The sequence below is a fragment of the Haemaphysalis longicornis genome, unplaced genomic scaffold (assembly GCF_048455015.1).
Source record: "Haemaphysalis longicornis isolate Haplotype H1 unplaced genomic scaffold, Haemaphysalis longicornis Haplotype H1 scaffold_59, whole genome shotgun sequence".
NCBI lineage: Eukaryota > Metazoa > Arthropoda > Arachnida > Ixodida > Ixodidae > Haemaphysalis > Haemaphysalis longicornis.
This window is the reverse complement of record NW_027526403.1, coordinates 1,554,728-1,575,283: the sequence shown is the minus strand read 5'-3', so window position 1 is coordinate 1,575,283 and position 20,556 is coordinate 1,554,728. Positions and strand designations below refer to the sequence as shown.

Below are 20,556 nucleotides of genomic sequence, written 5' to 3'. Positions count from 1 at the left end.
TGTAGTAAATATAAATAGCCCAGAAAGTGAAGGTGAACACAGTCGCCCAGATAGCCGAATTGGTAAGGCATTCGAGATCTAATCGAAAGGCGTGGGTTCGGTCCCCACTCTGGGCGCATGTTTTTCTTTCTTTCTTTCTTTCTTATATTTAAAAAATCTAACTTCATTAACCGTATTAAAAAATAGAGCCTAACCCCAACCCTATGCCTCCTTTGGCGTTGTAGACTGCCGACCTATGTTTCTGTATTTCCTCAACGAGCCCCTCATTTCCTTACAATATTATTCTGCGAAAGCCTAGCGAGGGTCTCAGTTCTGGCAGCCTTGATGCGTAGGTAGCATAAGAGGGCTTCCCCCCAGTTACCCGCTCATGACAGGCTGTAGACGTTTGAGTTACGCCCCGGGGGTTGAATGAAGGTCCCCTTCCCCTCGTGTAGTCAGAGTGGCGCTGGCTACCACCCTCAAGCGTCAGATACACTTGTAGTAAATATAAATAGCCCAGAAAGTTAAGGTGAACACAGTCGCCCAGATAGCCGAATTGGTAAGGCATCCGAGATTTAATCGAAAGGCGTGGGTTCGGTCCCCACTCTGGGCGCGTGTTTTTCTTTCTTTCTTTCTTTCTTATATTTAAAAAAAATCTTAACTTCATTAACCGTATTAAAAAATAGAGCCTAACCACACCCCTATGCCTCCTTTGGCGTTGTAGACTGCCGACCTATGTTTCTGTATTTCCTCAATGAGCCCCTCATTTCCTTTCTATATTATTCTGCGAAAGCCTAGCGAGGGTCTCGGTTCTGGCAGCCTTGATGCCTAGGTAGCATAAGAGGGCTTCCCGCCAGTTACCCGCTCATGACAGGCTGTAGACGTTTGAGTCACGCCCCGGGGGATGAAAAGAAGGTGCCCTTCTCCCCGTGTAGTCAGAGTGGCGCTGGCTACCACCCTCAAGCTTCAGATACACTCGTAGTAAATATAAATAGCCCAGAAAGTTAAGGTGAACACAGTCGCCCAGATAGCCGAATTGGTAAGGCATTCGAGATCTAATCGAAAGGCGTGGGTTCGGTCCCCACTCTGGGCGCGTGTTTTTCTTTCTTTCTTCCTTCCTTAAATATAAAAAAAATCTCAACTTCATTAACCATAATAAAAAATAGAGCCTAACCACGCCCCTATGCCTCCTTTGGCGTTGTAGACTGCCGACCTATGTATCTGTATTTCCTCAACGAGCCCCTCATTTCCTTGCTATATTATTCTGCGAAAGCCTAGCGAGGGTCTCGGTTCTGGCAGCCTTGATGCGTAGGTAGCATAAAAGGGCTTCCCCCCAGTTACCCGCTCATGACAGGCTGTAGACGTTTGAGTCACGCCCCGGGGGTTGAAAAGAAGGTCCCCTTCTCCCCGTGTAGTCAGAGTGGCGCTGGCTACCACCCTCATGCGTCATATACACTTGTAGTAAATATAAATAGCCCAGAAAGTGAAGGTGAAAACAGTCGCCCAGATAGCCGAATTGGTAAGCCATTCAAGATATAATCGAAAGGCGTGGGTTCGGTCCCAACTCTGGGCGCATGTTTTTCTTTCTTTCTTTCTTCCTTATATTTAAAAAAATCTAACTTCATTAACCGTATTAAAAAATAGAGCCTAACCACACCCCTATGCCTCCTTCGGCGTTGTAGACTGCCGACCTATATTTCTGTATTTCCTCAACGAGCCCCTCATTTCCTTACTATATTATTCTGCGAAAGCCTGGCGAGGGTCTCGGTTCTGGCAGCCTTGATGCCTAGGTAGCATAAGAGGGCTTCCCGCCAGTTACCCGCTCCTGACCGGCTGTAGACGTTTCAGTCACGCCCCGGGGGTTAAAAAGAAGGTCCCCTTCGCCCCGTGTAGTCATAGTGGCGCTGGCTACCACCCTCAAGCGTCAGATACACTTGTAGTAAATATAAATAGCCCAGAAACTGAAGGTGAACACAGTCGCCCAGATAGCCGAATTGGTAAGGCATTTGAGATCTAACCGAAAGGCGTGGGTTTGGTCCTCACTCTGGGCGCGTGTTTTTCTTTCTTTCTTTCTTCTTTATATTAAAAAAAAATCTTAACTTCATTGACCATAGTAAAAAATAGAGCCTAACCACACCCCTATGCCTCCTTTGGCGTTGTAGACTGCTGACCTATGTTTCTATATTTCCTCAACGAGCCCCTCATTCGATATTATTATGCGACAGCCTAGCGAGGGTCTCGGCTCTGGCAGTCTTGATGCCTAGGTAGCATAAGAGGGCTTCCCGCCAGTTACCCGTTTATGACAGGCTGTAGACGTTTGAGTCACGCCCCGGGGGTTGAAAAGAAGGTCCCCTTCTCCCCGTGTAGTCAGAGTGGCGCTGGCTACCACCCTCAAGCGTCAGATACACTTGTAGTATATTTATATAGCCGAGAAAGTGAAGGTGAACACAGTCGCCCAGATAGCCGAATTGGTAAGGCATTCGAGATCTAATCGAAAGGCGTGGGTTCATTCCCCAATCTGGGCGCGTGTTTTTTTTTCTTTCTGCCTTATATTTAAAAAATCTTAACTTCATTACCCGTATTAAAAACAGAGCCTAACCACACCCATTAGCCTCCTTTGGCGTTGTAGACGGCCGACCTATGTTTCTGCATTTCCTCAACGAGCCCCTCATTTCTTTACTTTATTATTCGGCGAAAGCCTAGCGAGGGTCTCGGTTCTGGCAGCCTTGATGCCTAGGTAGCATAAGAGGGCTTCCCGATAGTTACCCGCCCATGACAGGCTGTAGACGTTTGAGTCACGCCCCGGGGGTTGAAAAGAAGGTCCCCTTCTCCCCGTGCAGTCAGAGTGGCGCTGGCTACCACCCTCAAGCGTCAGATACAATTGTAGTAAATATATATAACCCAGAAAGTGGAGGTGAACACAGTCGCCCAGATAGCCGAATTCGTAAGGCATTCGAGATCTAATCGAAAGGCGTGGGTTCGGTCCCCACTCTGGGCGCATGTTTTTCTTTCTTTCTTTCTTCCTTATATTAAAAAAAATCTTAGTTTCTTTAACCATTGTAAAAAATAGAGCCTAACCACACCCCTATGCCTCCTTCGGCGTTGTAGACTGCCGACCTATGTTTCTGTATTTCCTCAACGAGCCCCTCATTTCCTTACTATATTATTCTGCGAAAGTCTAGCGAGGGTCTCGGTTCTGGCAGCCTTGATGCGTAGGTAGCATAAAAGGGCTTCCCCCCAGTTACCCGCTCATGACAGGCTGTAGACGTTTGAGTCACGCCCCGGGGGTTGAAAAGAAGGTCCCCTTCTCCCCGTGTAGTCAGAGTGGCGCTGGCTACCACCCTCATGCGTCATATACACTTGTAGTAAATATAAATAGCCCAGAAAGTGAAGGTGAAAACAGTCGCCCAGATAGCCGAATTGGTAAGCCATTCAAGATCTAATCGAAAGGCGTGGGTTCGGTCCCCACTCTGGGCGCATGTTTTTCTTTCTTTCTTTCTTCCTTATATTTAAAAAAATCTAACTTCATTAACCGTATTAAAAAATAGAGCCTAACCACACCCCTATGCCTCCTTCGGCGTTGTAGACTGCCGACCTATACTTCTGTATTTCCTCAACGAGCCCCTCATTTCCTTACTATATTATTCTGCGAAAGCCTAGCGAGGGTCTCGGTTCTGGCAGCCTTGATGCCTAGGTAGCATAAGAGGGCTTCCCGCCAGTTACCCGCCCCTGACAGGCTGTAGACGTTTGAGTCACGCGCCGGGGGTTGAAAAGAAGGTCCCCTTCTCCCCGTGTAGTCAGAGTGGCGCTGGCTACCACCCTCAAGCGTCAGATACACTTGTAGTATATATAAATAGCCCAGAAAGTGAAGGTGAACACAGTCGCCCAGATAGCCGAATTGGTAAGGCAATCGAGATGTAATCGAAAGGCGGGGGTTCGGTCCCCACTCTGGGCGCGTGTTTTTCTTTCTTTCTTCCTTCCTTATATATAAAAAAATCTCAACTTCATTAACCATAATAAAAAAAGAGCCTAACCACGCCCCTATGCCTCCTTTGGCGTTGTAGACTGCCGACCTATGTTTCTGTATTTCCTCAACGAGCCCCTCATTTCCTTACAATATTATTCTGCGAAAGCCTAGCGAGGGTCTCGGTTCTGGCAGCCTTGATGCGTAGGTAGCATAAGAGGGCTTCCCCCCAATTACCCGCTCATGACAGGCTGTAGACGTTTGAGTTACGCCCCGGGGGTTGAAAAGAAGGTCCCCTTTCTCCCGTGTAGTCAGAGTGGCGCTGGCTACCACCCTCAAGCATCAGATACACTTGTAGTAAATATAAATAGCCCAGAAAGTTAAGGTGAACACAGTCGCCCAGATAGCCGAATTGGTAAGGCATCCGAGATTTAATCGAAAGGCGTAGGTTCGGTCCCAACTCTGGGCGCGTGTTTTTCTTTCTTTCTTTCTTTCTTTCTTATATTTAAAAAAATCTAACTTCATTACCGTATTAAAAAATAGAGCCTAACCCCACCCCTATGCCTCCTTTGGCGTTGTAGACTGCCGACCAATGTTTCTGTATTTCCTCAACCAGCCCCTCATTTCCTTACTATATTATTCTGCGAAAGCCTGGCGAGGCTCTCGGTTCTGGCAGCCTTGATGCCTAGGTAGCATAAGAGGGCTTGCCGCCAGTTACCCGCTCCTGACCGGCTGTAGACGTTTGAGTCACGCCCCGGGGGTTAAAAAGAAGGTCCCCTTCGCCCCGTGTAGTCATAGTGGCGCTGGCTACCACCCTCAAGCGTCAGATACACTTGTAGTAAATATAAATAGCCCAGAAACTGAAGGTGAACACAGTCGCCCAGATAGCCGAATTGGTAAGGCATTTGAGATCTAACCGAAAGGCGTGGGTTTGGTCCTCACTCTGGGCGCGTGTTTTTCTTTCTTTCTTTCTTCTTTATATTAAAAAAAATCTTAACTTCATTCACCATAGTAAAAAATAGAGCCTAACCACACCCCTATGCCTCCTTTGGCGTTGTAGACTGCTGACCTATGTTTCTATATTTCCTCAACGAGCCCCTCATTCGATATTATTATGCGACAGCCTAGCGAGGGTCTCGGCTCTGGCAGTCTTGATGCCTAGGTAGCATAAGAGGGCTTCCCGCCAGTTACCCGCTTATGACAGGCTGTAGACGTTTGAGTCACGCCCCGGGGGTTGAAAAGAAGGTCCCCTTCTCCCCGTGTAGTCAGAGTGGCGCTGGCTACCACCCTCAAGCGTCAGATACACTTGTAGTATATTTATATAGCCGAGAAAGTGAAGGTGAACACAGTCGCTCAGATAGCCGAATTTGTAAGGCATTCGAGATCTAATCGAAAGGCGTGGGTTCATTCCCCAATCTGGGCGCGTGTTTTTTTTTCTTTCTGCCTTATATTTAAAAATCTTAACTTCATTACCCGAATTAAAAAACAGAGCCTAACCACACCCATTAGCCTCCTTTGGCGTTGTAGACGGCCGACCTATGTTTCTGCATTTCCTCAACGAGCCCCTCATTTCTTTACTTTATTATTCTGCGAAAACCTAGCGAGGGTCTCGGTTCTGGCAGCCTTGATGCCTATGTAGCATAAGAGGGCTTCCCGATAGTTACCCGCTCATGACAGGCTGTAGACGTTTGAGTCACGCCCCGGGGGTTGAAAAGAAGGTCCCCTTCTCCCCGTGCAGTCAGAGTGGCGCTGGCTACCACCCTCAAGCGTCAGATACAATTGTAGTAAATATATATAGCCCAGAAAGTGGAGGTGAACACAGTCGCCCAGATAGCCGAATTCGTAAGGCATTCGAGATCTAATCGAAAGGCGTGGGTTCGGTCCCCACTCTGGGCGCATGTTTTTCTTTCTTTTTTTCTTCCTTATATTAAAAAAAAATCTTAGTTTCTTTAACCATTGTAAAAAATAGAGCCTAACCACACCCCTATGCCTCCTTTGGCGTTGTTGACTGCCGACCTATGTTTCTGTATTTCCTCAACGAGCCCGTCATTTCTTACTATATTATTCTGCGAAAGCCTAGCGAGGGTCTCGGTTCTGGCAGCCTTGATGCCTAGGTAGCATAAGAGGGCTTCCCGCAAGTTACCCGCTCATGACAGGCTGTAGACGTTTGAGTCACGCCCCGGGGGTTGAAAAGAAGGTCCCCTTCTCCCCGTGTAGTCAGAGTGGCGCTGGCTACCATCCTCAAGCGTCAGATACACTTGTAGTAAATATAAATAGCCCAGAAAGTGAAGGTGAAAACAGTCGCCCAGATAGCCGAATTGGTAAGGCATTCGAGATCTTATCGAAATGCGTGGGTTTGGTCCCCACTCTGGGCGCATGTTTTTCTTTCTTTCTTTCTTCCTTATATTTAAAAAAATCTAACTTCATTAACCGTATTAAAAAATAGAGCCTAACCACACCCCTATGCCTCCTTTGGCGTTGTAGACTGCCGACCTATGTTTCTGTATTTCCTCAACGAGCCCCTCATTTCCTTACTATATTATTCTGCGAAAGCCCAGCGAGGGTCTCGGTTCTGGCAGCCTTGATGCCTAGGTAGCATAAGAGGGCTTCCCGCCAGTTACCCGCTCCTAACAGGCTGTAGACGTTTGATTCACGCCCCGGGGGTTGAAAAGAAGGTCCCCTTCTCCCCGTGTAGTCAGAGTGGCGCTGGCTACCACCCTCAAGCGTCAGATACACTTGTAGTATATATAAATAGCCCAGAAAGTGAAGGTGAACACAGTCGCCCAGATAGCCGAATTGGTAAGGCAATCGAGATGTATTCGAAAGGCTTGGGTTCGGTCCCCACTCTGGGCGCGTGTTTTTCTTTCTTTCTTCCTTCCTTATATATAAAAAAATCTCAACTTCATTAACCATAATAAAAAAAGAGCCTAAACACGCCCCTATGCCTCCTTTGGCGTTGTAGACTGCCGACCTATGTTTCTGTATTTCCTCAACGAGCCCCTCATTTCCTTACTATATTATTCTGCGAAAGCCTAGCGAGGGTCTCGGTTCTGGCAGCCTTGATGCGTAGGTAGCATAAAAGGGCTTCCCCCCAGTTACCCGCTCATGACAGGCTGTAGACGTTTGAGTCACGCCCCGGGGGTTGAAAAGAAGGTCCCCTTCTCCCCGTGTAGTCAGAGTGGCGCTGGCTACCACCCTCATGCGTCATATACACTTGTAGTTAATATAAATAGCCCAGAAAGTGAAGGGGAAAACAGTCGCCCAGATAGCCGAATTGGTAAGGCATTCGAGATCTAATCGAAAGGCGTGGGTTCGGTCCCCACTCTGGGCGCATGTTTTTCTTTCTTTCTTTCTTCCTTATATTTAAAAAAATCTAACTTCATTAACCGTATTAAAAAATAGAGCCTAACCACACCCCTATGCCTCCTTCGGCGTTGTAGACTGCCGACCTATGTTTCTGTATTTCCTCAACGAGCCCCTCATTTCCTTACTATATTATTCTGCGAAAGCCTAGCGAGGGTCTCGGTTCTGGCAGCCTTGATGCCTAGGTAGCATAAGAGGGCTTCCCGCCAGTTACCCGCTCCTGACAGGCTGTAGACGTTTGAGTCACGCCCCGGGGGTTGAAAAGAAGGTCCCCTTCTCCCCGTGTAGTCAGAGTGGCGCTGGCTACCACCCTCAAGCGTCAGATACACTTGTAGTATATATAAATAGCCCAGAAAGTGAAGGTGAACACAGTCGCCCAGATAGCCGAATTGGTAAGGCAATCGAGATGTAATCGAAAGGCGGGGGTTCATTCCCCAATCTGGGCGCTTTTTTTTTTTTTTTTCTGCCTTATATTTAAAAATCTTAACTTCATTACCCGAATTAAAAAACAGAGCCTAACCACACCCATTAGCCTCCTTTGGCGTTGTAGACGGCCGACCTATGTTTCTGCATTTCCTCAACGAGCCCCTCATTTCTTTACTTTATTATTCTGCGAAAACCTAGCGAGGGTCTCGGTTCTGGCAGCCTTGATGCCTAGGTAGCATAAGAGGGCTTCCCGATAGTTACCCGCTCATGACAGGCTGTAGACGTTTGAGTCACGCCCCGGGGGTTGAAAAGAAGGTCCCCTTCTCCCCGTGCAGTCAGAGTGGCGCTGGCTACCACCCTCAAGCGTCAGATACAATTGTAGTAAATATATATAGCCCAGAAAGTGGAGGTGAACACACTCGCCCAGATAGCCGAATTCGTAAGGCATTCGAGATCTAATCGAAAGGCGTGGGTTCGGTCCCCACTCTGGGCGCATGTTTTTCTTTCTTTTTTTCTTCCTTATATTAAAAAAAATCTTAGTTTCTTTAACCATTGTAAAAAATAGAGCCTAACCACACCCCTATGCCTCCTTTGGCGTTGTTGACTGCCGACCTATGTTTCTGTATTTCCTCAAAGAGCCCGTCATTTCTTACTATATTATTCTGCGAAAGCCTAGCGAGGGTCTCGGTTCTGGCAGCCTTGATGCCTAGGTAGCATAAGAGGGCTTCCCGCAAGTTACCCGCTCATGACAGGCTGTAGACGTTTGAGTCACGCCCCGGGGGTTGAAAAGAAGGTCCCCTTCTCCCCGTGTAGTCAGAGTGGCGCTGGCTACCATCCTCAAGCGTCAGATACACTTGTAGTAAATATAAATAGCCCAGAAAGTGAAGGTGAAAACAGTCGCCCAGATAGCCGAATTGGTAAGGCATTCGAGATCTTATCGAAATGCGTGGGTTTGGTCCCCACTCTGGGCGCATGTTTTTCTTTCTTTCTTTCTTCCTTATATTTAAAAAAATCTAACTTCATTAACCGTATTAAAAAATAGAGCCTAACCACACCCCTATGCCTCCTTTGGCGTTGTAGACTGCCGACCTATGTTTCTGTATTTCCTCAACGAGCCCCTCATTTCCTTACTATATTATTCTGCGAAAGCCCAGCGAGGGTCTCGGTTCTGGCAGCCTTGATGCCTAGGTAGCATAAGAGGGCTTCCCGCCAGTTACCCGCTCCTAACAGGCTGTAGACGTTTGATTCACGCCCCGGGGGTTGAAAAGAAGGTCCCCTTCTCCCCGTGTAGTCAGAGTGGCGCTGGCTACCACCCTCAAGCGTCAGATACACTTGTAGTATATATAAATAGCCCAGAAAGTGAAGGTGAACACAGTCGCCCAGATAGCCGAATTGGTAAGGCAATCGAGATGTATTCGAAAGGCTTGGGTTCGGTCCCCACTCTGGGCGCGTGTTTTTCTTTCTTTCTTCCTTCCTTATATATAAAAAAATCTCAACTTCATTAACCATAATAAAAAAAGAGCCTAAACACGCCCCTATGCCTCCTTTGGCGTTGTAGACTGCCGACCTATGTTTCTGTATTTCCTCAACGAGCCCCTCATTTCCTTACTATATTATTCTGCGAAAGCCTAGCGAGGGTCTCGGTTCTGGCAGCCTTGATGCGTAGGTAGCATAAAAGGGCTTCCCCCCAGTTACCCGCTCATGACAGGCTGTAGACGTTTGAGTCACGCCCCGGGGGTTGAAAAGAAGGTCCCCTTCTCCCCGTGTAGTCAGAGTGGCGCTGGCTACCACCCTCATGCGTCATATACACTTGTAGTTAATATAAATAGCCCAGAAAGTGAAGGGGAAAACAGTCGCACAGATAGCCGAATTGGTAAGGCATTCGAGATCTAATCGAAAGGCGTGGGTTCGGTCCCCACTCTGGGCGCATGTTTTTCTTTCTTTCTTTCTTCCTTATATTTAAAAAAATCTAACTTCATTAACCGTATTAAAAAATAGAGCCTAACCACACCCCTATGCCTCCTTCGGCGTTGTAGACTGCCGACCTATGTTTCTGTATTTCCTCAACGAGCCCCTCATTTCCTTACTATATTATTCTGCGAAAGCCTAGCGAGGGTCTCGGTTCTGGCAGCCTTGATGCGTAGGTAGCATAAAAGGGCTTCCCCCCAGTTACCCGCTCATGACAGGCTGTAGACGTTTGAGTCACGCCCCGGGGGTTGAAAAGAAGGTCCCCTTCTCCCCGTGTAGTCAGAGTGGCGCTGGCTACCACCCTCATGCGTCATATACACTTGTAGTAAATATAAATAGCCCAGAAAGTGAAGGTGAAAACAGTCGCCCAGATAGCCGAATTGGTAAGGCATTCGAGATCTTATCGAAATACGTGGGTTTGGTCCCCACTCTGGGCGCATGTTTTTCTTTCTTTCTTTCTTCCTTATATTTAAAAAAATCTAACTTCATTAACCGTATTAAAAAATAGAGCCTAACCACACCCCTATGCCTCCTTTGGCGTTGTAGACTGCCGACCTATGTTTCTGTATTTCCTCAACGAGCCCCTCATTTCCTTACTATATTATTCTGCGAAAGCCCAGCGAGGGTCTCGGTTCTGGCAGCCTTGATGCCTAGGTAGCATAAGAGGGCTTCCCGCCAGTTACCCGCTCCTAACAGGCTGTAGACGTTTGATTCACGCCCCGGGGGTTGAAAAGAAGGTCCCCTTCTCCCCGTGTAGTCAGAGTGGCGCTGGCTACCACCCTCAAGCGTCAGATACACTTGTAGTATATATAAATAGCCCAGAAAGTGAAGGTGAACACAGTCGCCCAGATAGCCGAATTGGTAAGGCAATCGAGATGTATTCGAAAGGCTTGGGTTCGGTCCCCACTCTGGGCGCGTGTTTTTCTTCCTTTCTTCCTTCCTTATATATAAAAAAATCTCAACTTCATTAACCATAATAAAAAAAGAGCCTAAACACGCCCCTATGCCTCCTTTGGCGTTGTAGACTGCCGACCTATGTTTCTGTATTTCCTCAACGAGCCCCTCATTTCCTTACTATATTATTCTGCGAAAGCCTAGCGAGGGTCTCGGTTCTGGCAGCCTTGATGCGTAGGTAGCATAAAAGGGCTTCCCCCCAGTTACCCGCTCATGACAGGCTGTAGACGTTTGAGTCACGCCCCGGGGGTTGAAAAGAAGGTCCCCTTCTCCCCGTGTAGTCAGAGTGGCGCTGGCTACCACCCTCATGCGTCATATACACTTGTAGTTAATATAAATAGCCCAGAAAGTGAAGGGGAAAACAGTCGCACAGATAGCCGAATTGGTAAGGCATTCGAGATCTAATCGAAAGGCGTGGGTTCGGTCCCCACTCTGGGCGCATGTTTTTCTTTCTTTCTTTCTTCCTTATATTTAAAAAAATCTAACTTCATTAACCGTATTAAAAAATAGAGCCTAACCACACCCCTATGCCTCCTTCGGCGTTGTAGACTGCCGACCTATGTTTCTGTATTTCCTCAACGAGCCCCTCATTTCCTTACTATATTATTCTGCGAAAGCCTAGCGAGGGTCTCGGTTCTGGCAGCCTTGATGCCTAGGTAGCATAAGAGGGCTTCCCGCCAGTTACCCGCTCCTGACAGGCTGTAGACGTTTGAGTCACGCCCCGGGGGTTGAAAAGAAGGTCCCCTTCTCCCCGTGTAGTCAGAGTGGCGCTGGCTACCACCCTCAAGCGTCAGATACACTTGTAGTATATATAAATAGCCCAGAAAGTGAAGGTGAACACAGTCGCCCAGATAGCCGAATTTGTAAGGCAATCGAGATGTAATCGAAAGGCGGGGGTTCGGTCCCCACTCTGGGCGCGTGTTTTTCTTTCTTTCTTCCTTCCTTATATATAAAAAAATCTCAACTTCATTAACCATAATAAAAAAAGAGCCTAAACACGCCCCTATGCCTCCTTTGGCGTTGTAGACTGCCGACCTATGTTTCTGTATTTCCTCAACGAGCCCCTCATTTCCTTACTATATTATTCTGCGAAAGCCTAGCGAGGGTCTCGGTTCTGGCAGCCTTGATGCGTAGGTAGCATAAAAGGGCTTCCCCCCAGTTACCCGCTCATGACAGGCTGTAGACGTTTGAGTCACGCCCCGGGGGTTGAAAAGAAGGTCCCCTTCTCCCCGTGTAGTCAGAGTGGCGCTGGCTACCACCCTCATGCGTCATATACACTTGTAGTAAATATAAATAGCCCAGAAAGTGAAGGTGAAAACAGTCGCCCAGATAGCCGAATTGGTAAGGCATTCAAGATCTAATCGAAAGGCGTGGGTTCGGTCCCCACTCTGGGCGCATGTTTTTCTTTCTTTCTTTCTTCCTTATATTTAAAAAAATCGAACTTCATTAACCGTATTAAAAAATAGAGCCTAACCACGCCCCTATGCCTCCTTCGGCATTGTAGACTGCCGACCTATATTTCTGTATTTCCTCAACGAGCCCCTCATTTCCTTACTATATTATTCTGCGAAAGCCTAGCGAGGGTCTCGGTTCTGGCAGCCTTGATGCCTAGGTAGCATAAGAGGGCTTCCCGCCAGTTACCCGCTCCTGACAGGCTGTAGACGTTTGAGTCACGCCCCGGGGGTTGAAAAGAAGGTCCCCTTCTCCCCGTGTAGTCAGAGTGGCGCTGGCTACCACCCTCAAGCGTCAGATACACTTGTAGTATATATAAATAGCCCAGAAAGTGAAGGTGAACACAGTCGCCCAGATAGCCGAATTGGTAAGGCAATCGAGATGTAATCGAAAGGCGGGGGTTCGGTCCCCACTCTGGGCGCGTGTTTTTCTTTCTTTCTTCCTTCCTGATATATAAAAAAATCTCAACTTCATTAACCATAATAAAAAATAGAGCCTAACCACGCCCCTATACCTCCTTTGGCGTTGTAGACTGCCGACCTATGTTTCTGTATTTCCTCAACGAGCCCCTCATTTCCTTACTATATTATTCTGCGAAAGCCTAGCGAGGGTCTCGGTTCTGGCAGCCTTGATGCGTAGGTAGCATAAGAGGGCTTCCCCCCAGTTACCCGCTCATGACAGGCTGTAGACGTTTGAGTCACGCCCCGGGGGTTGAAAAGAAGTCCCCTTCTCCCCGTGTAGTCAGAGTGGCGCTGGCTACCACCCTCAAGCGTCATATACACTTGTAGTAAATATAAATAGCCCAGAAAGTGAAGGTGAACACAGTCGCCCAGATAGCCGAATTGGTAAGGCATTCGAGATCTCATCGAAAGGCGTGGGTTCGGTCCCCACTCTGGGCGCGTGTTTTTCTTTCTTTCTTTCTACCTTTTATTAAAAAAAATCTTAACTTCATTAACCATTGTAAAAAATAGAGCCGAACCACACCCCTATGCCTCCTTTGGCGTTGTAGACGGCCGACCTATGTTTCTGTATTTCCTCAACGAGCCCCTCATTTCCTTACTATATTATTCTGCGAAAGCCTAGCGAGGGTCTCGGTTGTGGCAGCCTTCATGCCAGGGTAGCATAGGAGGGCTTCCCGCCAGTTACCCGCTCATGACAGGCTGTAGACGTTTGAGTCACGCCCCGGGGGTTGAAAAGAAGGTCCCCTTCTCCCCGTGCAGTCAGAGTGGCGCTGGCTACCACCCTCAAGCGTCAGATACAATTGTAGTAAATATATATAGCCCAGAAAGTGGAGGTGAACACACTCGCCCAGATAGCCGAATTCGTAAGGCATTCGAGATCTAATCGAAAGGCGTGGGTTCGGTCCCCACTCTGGGCGCATGTTTTTCTTTCTTTTTTTCTTCCTTATATTAAAAAAAATCTTAGTTTCTTTAACCATTGTAAAAAATAGAGCCTAACCACACCCCTATGCCTCCTTTGGCGTTGTTGACTGCCGACCTATGTTTCTGTATTTCCTCAAAGAGCCCGTCATTTCTTACTATATTATTCTGCGAAAGCCTAGCGAGGGTCTCGGTTCTGGCAGCCTTGATGCCTAGGTAGCATAAGAGGGCTTCCCGCAAGTTACCCGCTCATGACAGGCTGTAGACGTTTGAGTCACGCCCCGGGGGTTGAAAAGAAGGTCCCCTTCTCCCCGTGTAGTCAGAGTGGCGCTGGCTACCATCCTCAAGCGTCAGATACACTTGTAGTAAATATAAATAGCCCAGAAAGTGAAGGTGAAAACAGTCGCCCAGATAGCCGAATTGGTAAGGCATTCGAGATCTTATCGAAATGCGTGGGTTTGGTCCCCACTCTGGGCGCATGTTTTTCTTTCTTTCTTTCTTCCTTATATTTAAAAAAATCTAACTTCATTAACCGTATTAAAAAATAGAGCCTAACCACACCCCTATGCCTCCTTTGGCGTTGTAGACTGCCGACCTATGTTTCTGTATTTCCTCAACGAGCCCCTCATTTCCTTACTATATTATTCTGCGAAAGCCCAGCGAGGGTCTCGGTTCTGGCAGCCTTGATGCCTAGGTAGCATAAGAGGGCTTCCCGCCAGTTACCCGCTCCTAACAGGCTGTAGACGTTTGATTCACGCCCCGGGGGTTGAAAAGAAGGTCCCCTTCTCCCTGTGTAGTCAGAGTGGCGCTGGCTACCACCCTCAAGCGTCAGATACACTTGTAGTATATATAAATAGCCCAGAAAGTGAAGGTGAACACAGTCGCCCAGATAGCCGAATTGGTAAGGCAATCGAGATGTATTCGAAAGGCTTGGGTTCGGTCCCCACTCTGGGCGCGTGTTTTTCTTTCTTTCTTCCTTCCTTATATATAAAAAAATCTCAACTTCATTAACCATAATAAAAAAAGAGCCTAAACACGCCCCTATGCCTCCTTTGGCGTTGTAGACTGCCGACCTATGTTTCTGTATTTCCTCAACGAGCCCCTCATTTCCTTACTATATTATTCTGCGAAAGCCTAGCGAGGGTCTCGGTTCTGGCAGCCTTGATGCGTAGGTAGCATAAAAGGGCTTCCCCCCAGTTACCCGCTCATGACAGGCTGTAGACGTTTGAGTCACGCCCCGGGGGTTGAAAAGAAGGTCCCCTTCTCCCCGTGTAGTCAGAGTGGCGCTGGCTACCACCCTCATGCGTCATATACACTTGTAGTTAATATAAATAGCCCAGAAAGTGAAGGGGAAAACAGTCGCACAGATAGCCGAATTGGTAAGGCATTCGAGATCTAATCGAAAGGCGTGGGTTCGGTCCCCACTCTGGGCGCATGTTTTTCTTTCTTTCTTTCTTCCTTATATTTAAAAAAATCTAACTTCATTAACCGTATTAAAAAATAGAGCCTAACCACACCCCTATGCCTCCTTCGGCGTTGTAGACTGCCGACCTATGTTTCTGTATTTCCTCAACGAGCCCCTCATTTCCTTACTATATTATTCTGCGAAAGCCTAGCGAGGGTCTCGGTTCTGGCAGCCTTGATGCGTAGGTAGCATAAAAGGGCTTCCCCCCAGTTACCCGCTCATGACAGGCTGTAGACGTTTGAGTCACGCCCCGGGGGTTGAAAAGAAGGTCCCCTTCTCCCCGTGTAGTCAGAGTGGCGCTGGCTACCACCCTCATGCGTCATATACACTTGTAGTAAATATAAATAGCCCAGAAAGTGAAGGTGAAAACAGTCGCCCAGATAGCCGAATTGGTAAGGCATTCGAGATCTTATCGAAATGCGTGGGTTTGGTCCCCACTCTGGGCGCATGTTTTTCTTTCTTTCTTTCTTCCTTATATTTAAAAAAATCTAACTTCATTAACCGTATTAAAAAATAGAGCCTAACCACACCCCTATGCCTCCTTTGGCGTTGTAGACTGCCGACCTATGTTTCTGTATTTCCTCAACGAGCCCCTCATTTCCTTACTATATTATTCTGCGAAAGCCCAGCGAGGGTCTCGGTTCTGGCAGCCTTGATGCCTAGGTAGCATAAGAGGGCTTCCCGCCAGTTACCCGCTCCTAACAGGCTGTAGACGTTTGATTCACGCCCCGGGGGTTGAAAAGAAGGTCCCCTTCTCCCCGTGTAGTCAGAGTGGCGCTGGCTACCACCCTCAAGCGTCAGATACACTTGTAGTATATATAAATAGCCCAGAAAGTGAAGGTGAACACAGTCGCCCAGATAGCCGAATTGGTAAGGCAATCGAGATGTATTCGAAAGGCTTGGGTTCGGTCCCCACTCTGGGCGCCTGTTTTTCTTCCTTTCTTCCTTCCTTATATATAAAAAAATCTCAACTTCATTAACCATAATAAAAAAAGAGCCTAAACACGCCCCTATGCCTCCTTTGGCGTTGTAGACTGCCGACCTATGTTTCTGTATTTCCTCAACGAGCCCCTCATTTCCTTACTATATTATTCTGCGAAAGCCTAGCGAGGGTCTCGGTTCTGGCAGCCTTGATGCGTAGGTAGCATAAAAGGGCTTCCCCCCAGTTACCCGCTCATGACAGGCTGTAGACGTTTGAGTCACGCCCCGGGGGTTGAAAAGAAGGTCCCCTTCTCCCCGTGTAGTCAGAGTGGCGCTGGCTACCACCCTCATGCGTCATATACACTTGTAGTTAATATAAATAGCCCAGAAAGTGAAGGGGAAAACAGTCGCACAGATAGCCGAATTGGTAAGGCATTCGAGATCTAATCGAAAGGCGTGGGTTCGGTCCCCACTCTGGGCGCATGTTTTTCTTTCTTTCTTTCTTCCTTATATTTAAAAAAATCTAACTTCATTAACCGTATTAAAAAATAGAGCCTAACCACACCCCTATGCCTCCTTCGGCGTTGTAGACTGCCGACCTATGTTTCTGTATTTCCTCAACGAGCCCCTCATTTCCTTACTATATTATTCTGCGAAAGCCTAGCGAGGGTCTCGGTTCTGGCAGCCTTGATGCCTAGGTAGCATAAGAGGGCTTCCCGCCAGTTACCCGCTCCTGACAGGCTGTAGACGTTTGAGTCACGCCCCGGGGGTTGAAAAGAAGGTCCCCTTCTCCCCGTGTAGTCAGAGTGGCGCTGGCTACCACCCTCAAGCGTCAGATACACTTGTAGTATATATAAATAGCCCAGAAAGTGAAGGTGAACACAGTCGCCCAGATAGCCGAATTTGTAAGGCAATCGAGATGTAATCGAAAGGCGGGGGTTCGGTCCCCACTCTGGGCGCGTGTTTTTCTTTCTTTCTTCCTTCCTTATATATAAAAAAATCTCAACTTCATTAACCATAATAAAAAAAGAGCCTAAACACGCCCCTATGCCTCCTTTGGCGTTGTAGACTGCCGACCTATGTTTCTGTATTTCCTCAACGAGCCCCTCATTTCCTTACTATATTATTCTGCGAAAGCCTAGCGAGGGTCTCGGTTCTGGCAGCCTTGATGCGTAGGTAGCATAAGAGGGCTTCCCCCCAGTTACCCGCTCATGACAGGCTGTAGACGTTTGAGTCACGCCCCGGGGGTTGAAAAGAAGTCCCCTTCTCCCCGTGTAGTCAGAGTGGCGCTGGCTACCACCCTCAAGCGTCATATACACTTGTAGTAAATATAAATAGCCCAGAAAGTGAAGGTGAACACAGTCGCCCAGATAGCCGAATTGGTAAGGCATTCGAGATCTCATCGAAAGGCGTGGGTTCGGTCCCCACTCTGGGCGCGTGTTTTTCTTTCTTTCTTTCTACCTTTTATTAAAAAAAATCTTAACTTCATTAACCATTGTAAAAAATAGAGCCGAACCACACCCCTATGCCTCCTTTGGCGTTGTAGACGGCCGACCTATGTTTCTGTATTTCCTCAACGAGCCCCTCATTTCCTTACTATATTATTCTGCGAAAGCCTAGCGAGGGTCTCGGTTGTGGCAGCCTTCATGCCAGGGTAGCATAGGAGGGCTTCCCGCCAGTTACCCGCTCATGACAGGCTGTAGACGTTTGAGTTACGCCACGGGGGTTGAAAAGAAGGTCCCCTTCCCCCCGTGTAGTCAGAGTGGCGCTGGCTACCACCCTCAAGCGTCAGATACACTTGTAGTAAATATAAATAGCCCAGAAAGTTAAGGTGAACACAGTCGCCCAGATAGCCGAATTGGTAAGGCATCCGAGATTTAATCGAAAGGCGTGGGTTCGGTCCCCACTCTGGGCGCGTGTTTTTCTTTCTTTCTTTCTTTCTTATATTTAAAAAAAATTATACTTCATTAACCGTATTAAAAAATAGAGCCTAACCACACCCCTATGCCTCCTTTGGCGTTGTAGACTGCCGACCTATGTTTCTGTATTTCCTCAACGAGCCCCTCATTTCCTTACTATATATATATATATATATATATATATATATATATATATATATATATATATATATATATATATATATATTTATATATATACATATATTTATACAAAGTAAGAAACCTCGGTAACAGCAACAGCGGAGGGTGTATTTCAACGTTTCGACTTCGAGACAAGTCTTCTACAGGAATGATGCCTTCGGTCGCTTCGGAAGAGAGCAGATATGTCGAATGTGGAAAGCGGGTTTACGAATGGCCAAGAATGCAATGTATAGGGCAAACAGGGACCTCTCTCAGGCTCCGGTTCAATAATCACAAAGCGCACGCCAAAACGCGCCCGACCCTGCCCCTCTCCAGATACCTCAGCCTTCCAGATCATTCTTTCGATAAACTAAGCGTCACGCTCTTACAGATGGGGTTCAGGTCAAACCGCGAACGAGAACAACGTGAATCATGCCTCATATACCGATTCAATACAATCACAAAAGGTATAAATGAGGACCCAGGCACACTTGCAGCGATTAAAACATTGTCATCTACATAACCGTGTCAGTGGCGCTTTGTTTGTAGACGGAACCGGATTCTCGAAATCACATGCACGTGAGCGTTTGTTCAGTGTTTTTTTCCCACATTGCTGATGTCTTTCCGTTTTTGTTTTCATTTTTATTCCTTCTCTTCTTTTCCGCTCTTCGTGTTCACTCCTATCCTTTTTTTTAATTCTCTCTTTTATAATATTGTGTTATACCTTGGGAAACTTTTTTCTAAATCTCCGTCACAATCTTACAATTAAGTAATGTTGCTTAGTGCCGGTGCTCTTTCAGCAAAAACTTCGGTTTACCAACTCCCCAAAACACGTGTTCGAAAATTGGTTGAAGGATTTAAACGTTTAGATATGGCGCATAACCCGGAAGATAAGAAATACAATTTTGGGGTCTGCGTTATTACTCGAGCGCACATATCTTTGCCGCTCTTAACATTATTCGCCCCCGCGGACTGGTTACATTTTTGACTGCTTGCAAATTCTATTTTTCCCTCCCTTGCACCTACAGTCGTCTTCTAAGCCCGGCTACCGAACCATCGGGGTTTATTTTCTCCGTTTCCCCCCCCCCCCCCATCCCGTTGACCAGCTTGCGTTCTGGTTTGGCTGTTTCCCTCCCATCCCCCACTCAGCGGAGAAGAGACACCGACGACGCACGGGTTGTCGCTGAACTGCAAAGTGGCAGCTCTTAACAAAGACCTGAAAACTCGGCCTAGCGCCCCGTTCTCGAAAGGCGTCCGTCCGGCGAGGGAACGGTGGAATGGTGGTGGACCGTTTCCTTGTGCACGACACACAAAACATCCTCTAATTGTCTCAGCTCCGGGAACGGGCCCATAAACGGGCTCCAAAATGCCTTGTTCGCACTTTCCGAACATATGGCGGGACACTCGCTTTCAATCAACGGAAACGCGATCCCTCCGAGCGTCTGGGCGTTAGCATAGTGATGGCTAGCGGCGGAAGATATATTGCCTTCTCTCCTTTGTTCTACAACCCCACTTTCGGACGCTGTTGAGCTTTTCGCGTTTCCGCCACCACTCGAATTCCTGTTCAGTGCTCTTTCATCTCCCTTTCTTCCTTTTTTTCTCTCCAACTATCTTGCCGTCTCTCTCTTCGTTGTTCATTTTTTGTCCATACTTCCAATAAGGAAGATTCCCGCTTCGCGTTTGTGTTATTCACGTATGTTTGTGTGTGGTATCGTTGGCCATTCGTAAACCCGCTTTCCACATTCGACATATTCGAAATTCGAAGGAACTCTAAGTCGACATATTCGACATAGAGTTCCTTCAAGATTTTTTGTTTGTTTTTCCTTCTTTCTTGCTTTTTTTTTTCCTCACACCCACTTGTATTTATTTGTTTGCGTATTAACGTGCTGCTAGTATTCTTTTTTTTGTCGTTCTCAATGTATCCTGCCCCCTATGTAATACCCTCCTAGTGAGGGCCTTTAGGGGTATTTTTGAATAAATAAAATAAATATGCTCTCTTCCGAAAGCGATCGAAGCCATCATTCCTGTAGAAGACTTGTCTCGAAGTCGAAACAAACCCTCCGCTCTTGCTGTTCCCGAGGTTTCTTACTTTGTGATTACCACGCCTTCGGCCCCATCGCCAGCATGCCAGTTTATATATATATATATATATATATATATATATATATATATATATATATATATATATATATATATATATCAAGGTTGCAGTCGTCATTGCCAGTGCTATTCGGCTGTTTCTGAGATATTTAATAGCGCCGAATGACGTGTGTTTGTCATGTTTCTTTAATACAGTGCTAAATAGGCGAAAATATAGGTCGAGAAAAAATCCGCCGTTTTCTCGGGAGCGGGAGTCGAACCCACATCTCCGCATAACGCGTGCGGTGCGTTAACCAATAACGCTACCCCGCAGCGGCTCCCCTCTCGACTTTTACCGGGGGGGTTTATATTTACAAGTTCTCTGAGGCCGGTCAACTAGCGCCAGCCCTCGACTACCGCGGGAGCACCGTATTAAAAAAACATTACAAACACACGTCATTCGGCACTATTGAATATCTCTGAAACAGCCGAATAGCACTGCCAATGACGACGGCAACCTTGATATGT

At 47.3% G+C, this 20,556-nt stretch overlaps 2 non-coding genes across 2 annotated transcripts; both read left to right on the top strand.

The window, feature by feature from the left end:
* The first annotated feature begins 520 nt into the window (after nt 1-520).
* Nucleotides 521-592, top strand: Trnak-uuu (transfer RNA lysine (anticodon UUU)). Its single transcript has one exon. It is a non-coding gene; the product is annotated as a tRNA-Lys (tRNA).
* A 17,122-nt stretch (nt 593-17,714) lies between these two features.
* Nucleotides 17,715-17,786, top strand: Trnak-uuu (transfer RNA lysine (anticodon UUU)). Its single transcript has one exon. It is a non-coding gene; the product is annotated as a tRNA-Lys (tRNA).
* Nucleotides 17,787-20,556: the final 2,770 nt, after the last annotated feature.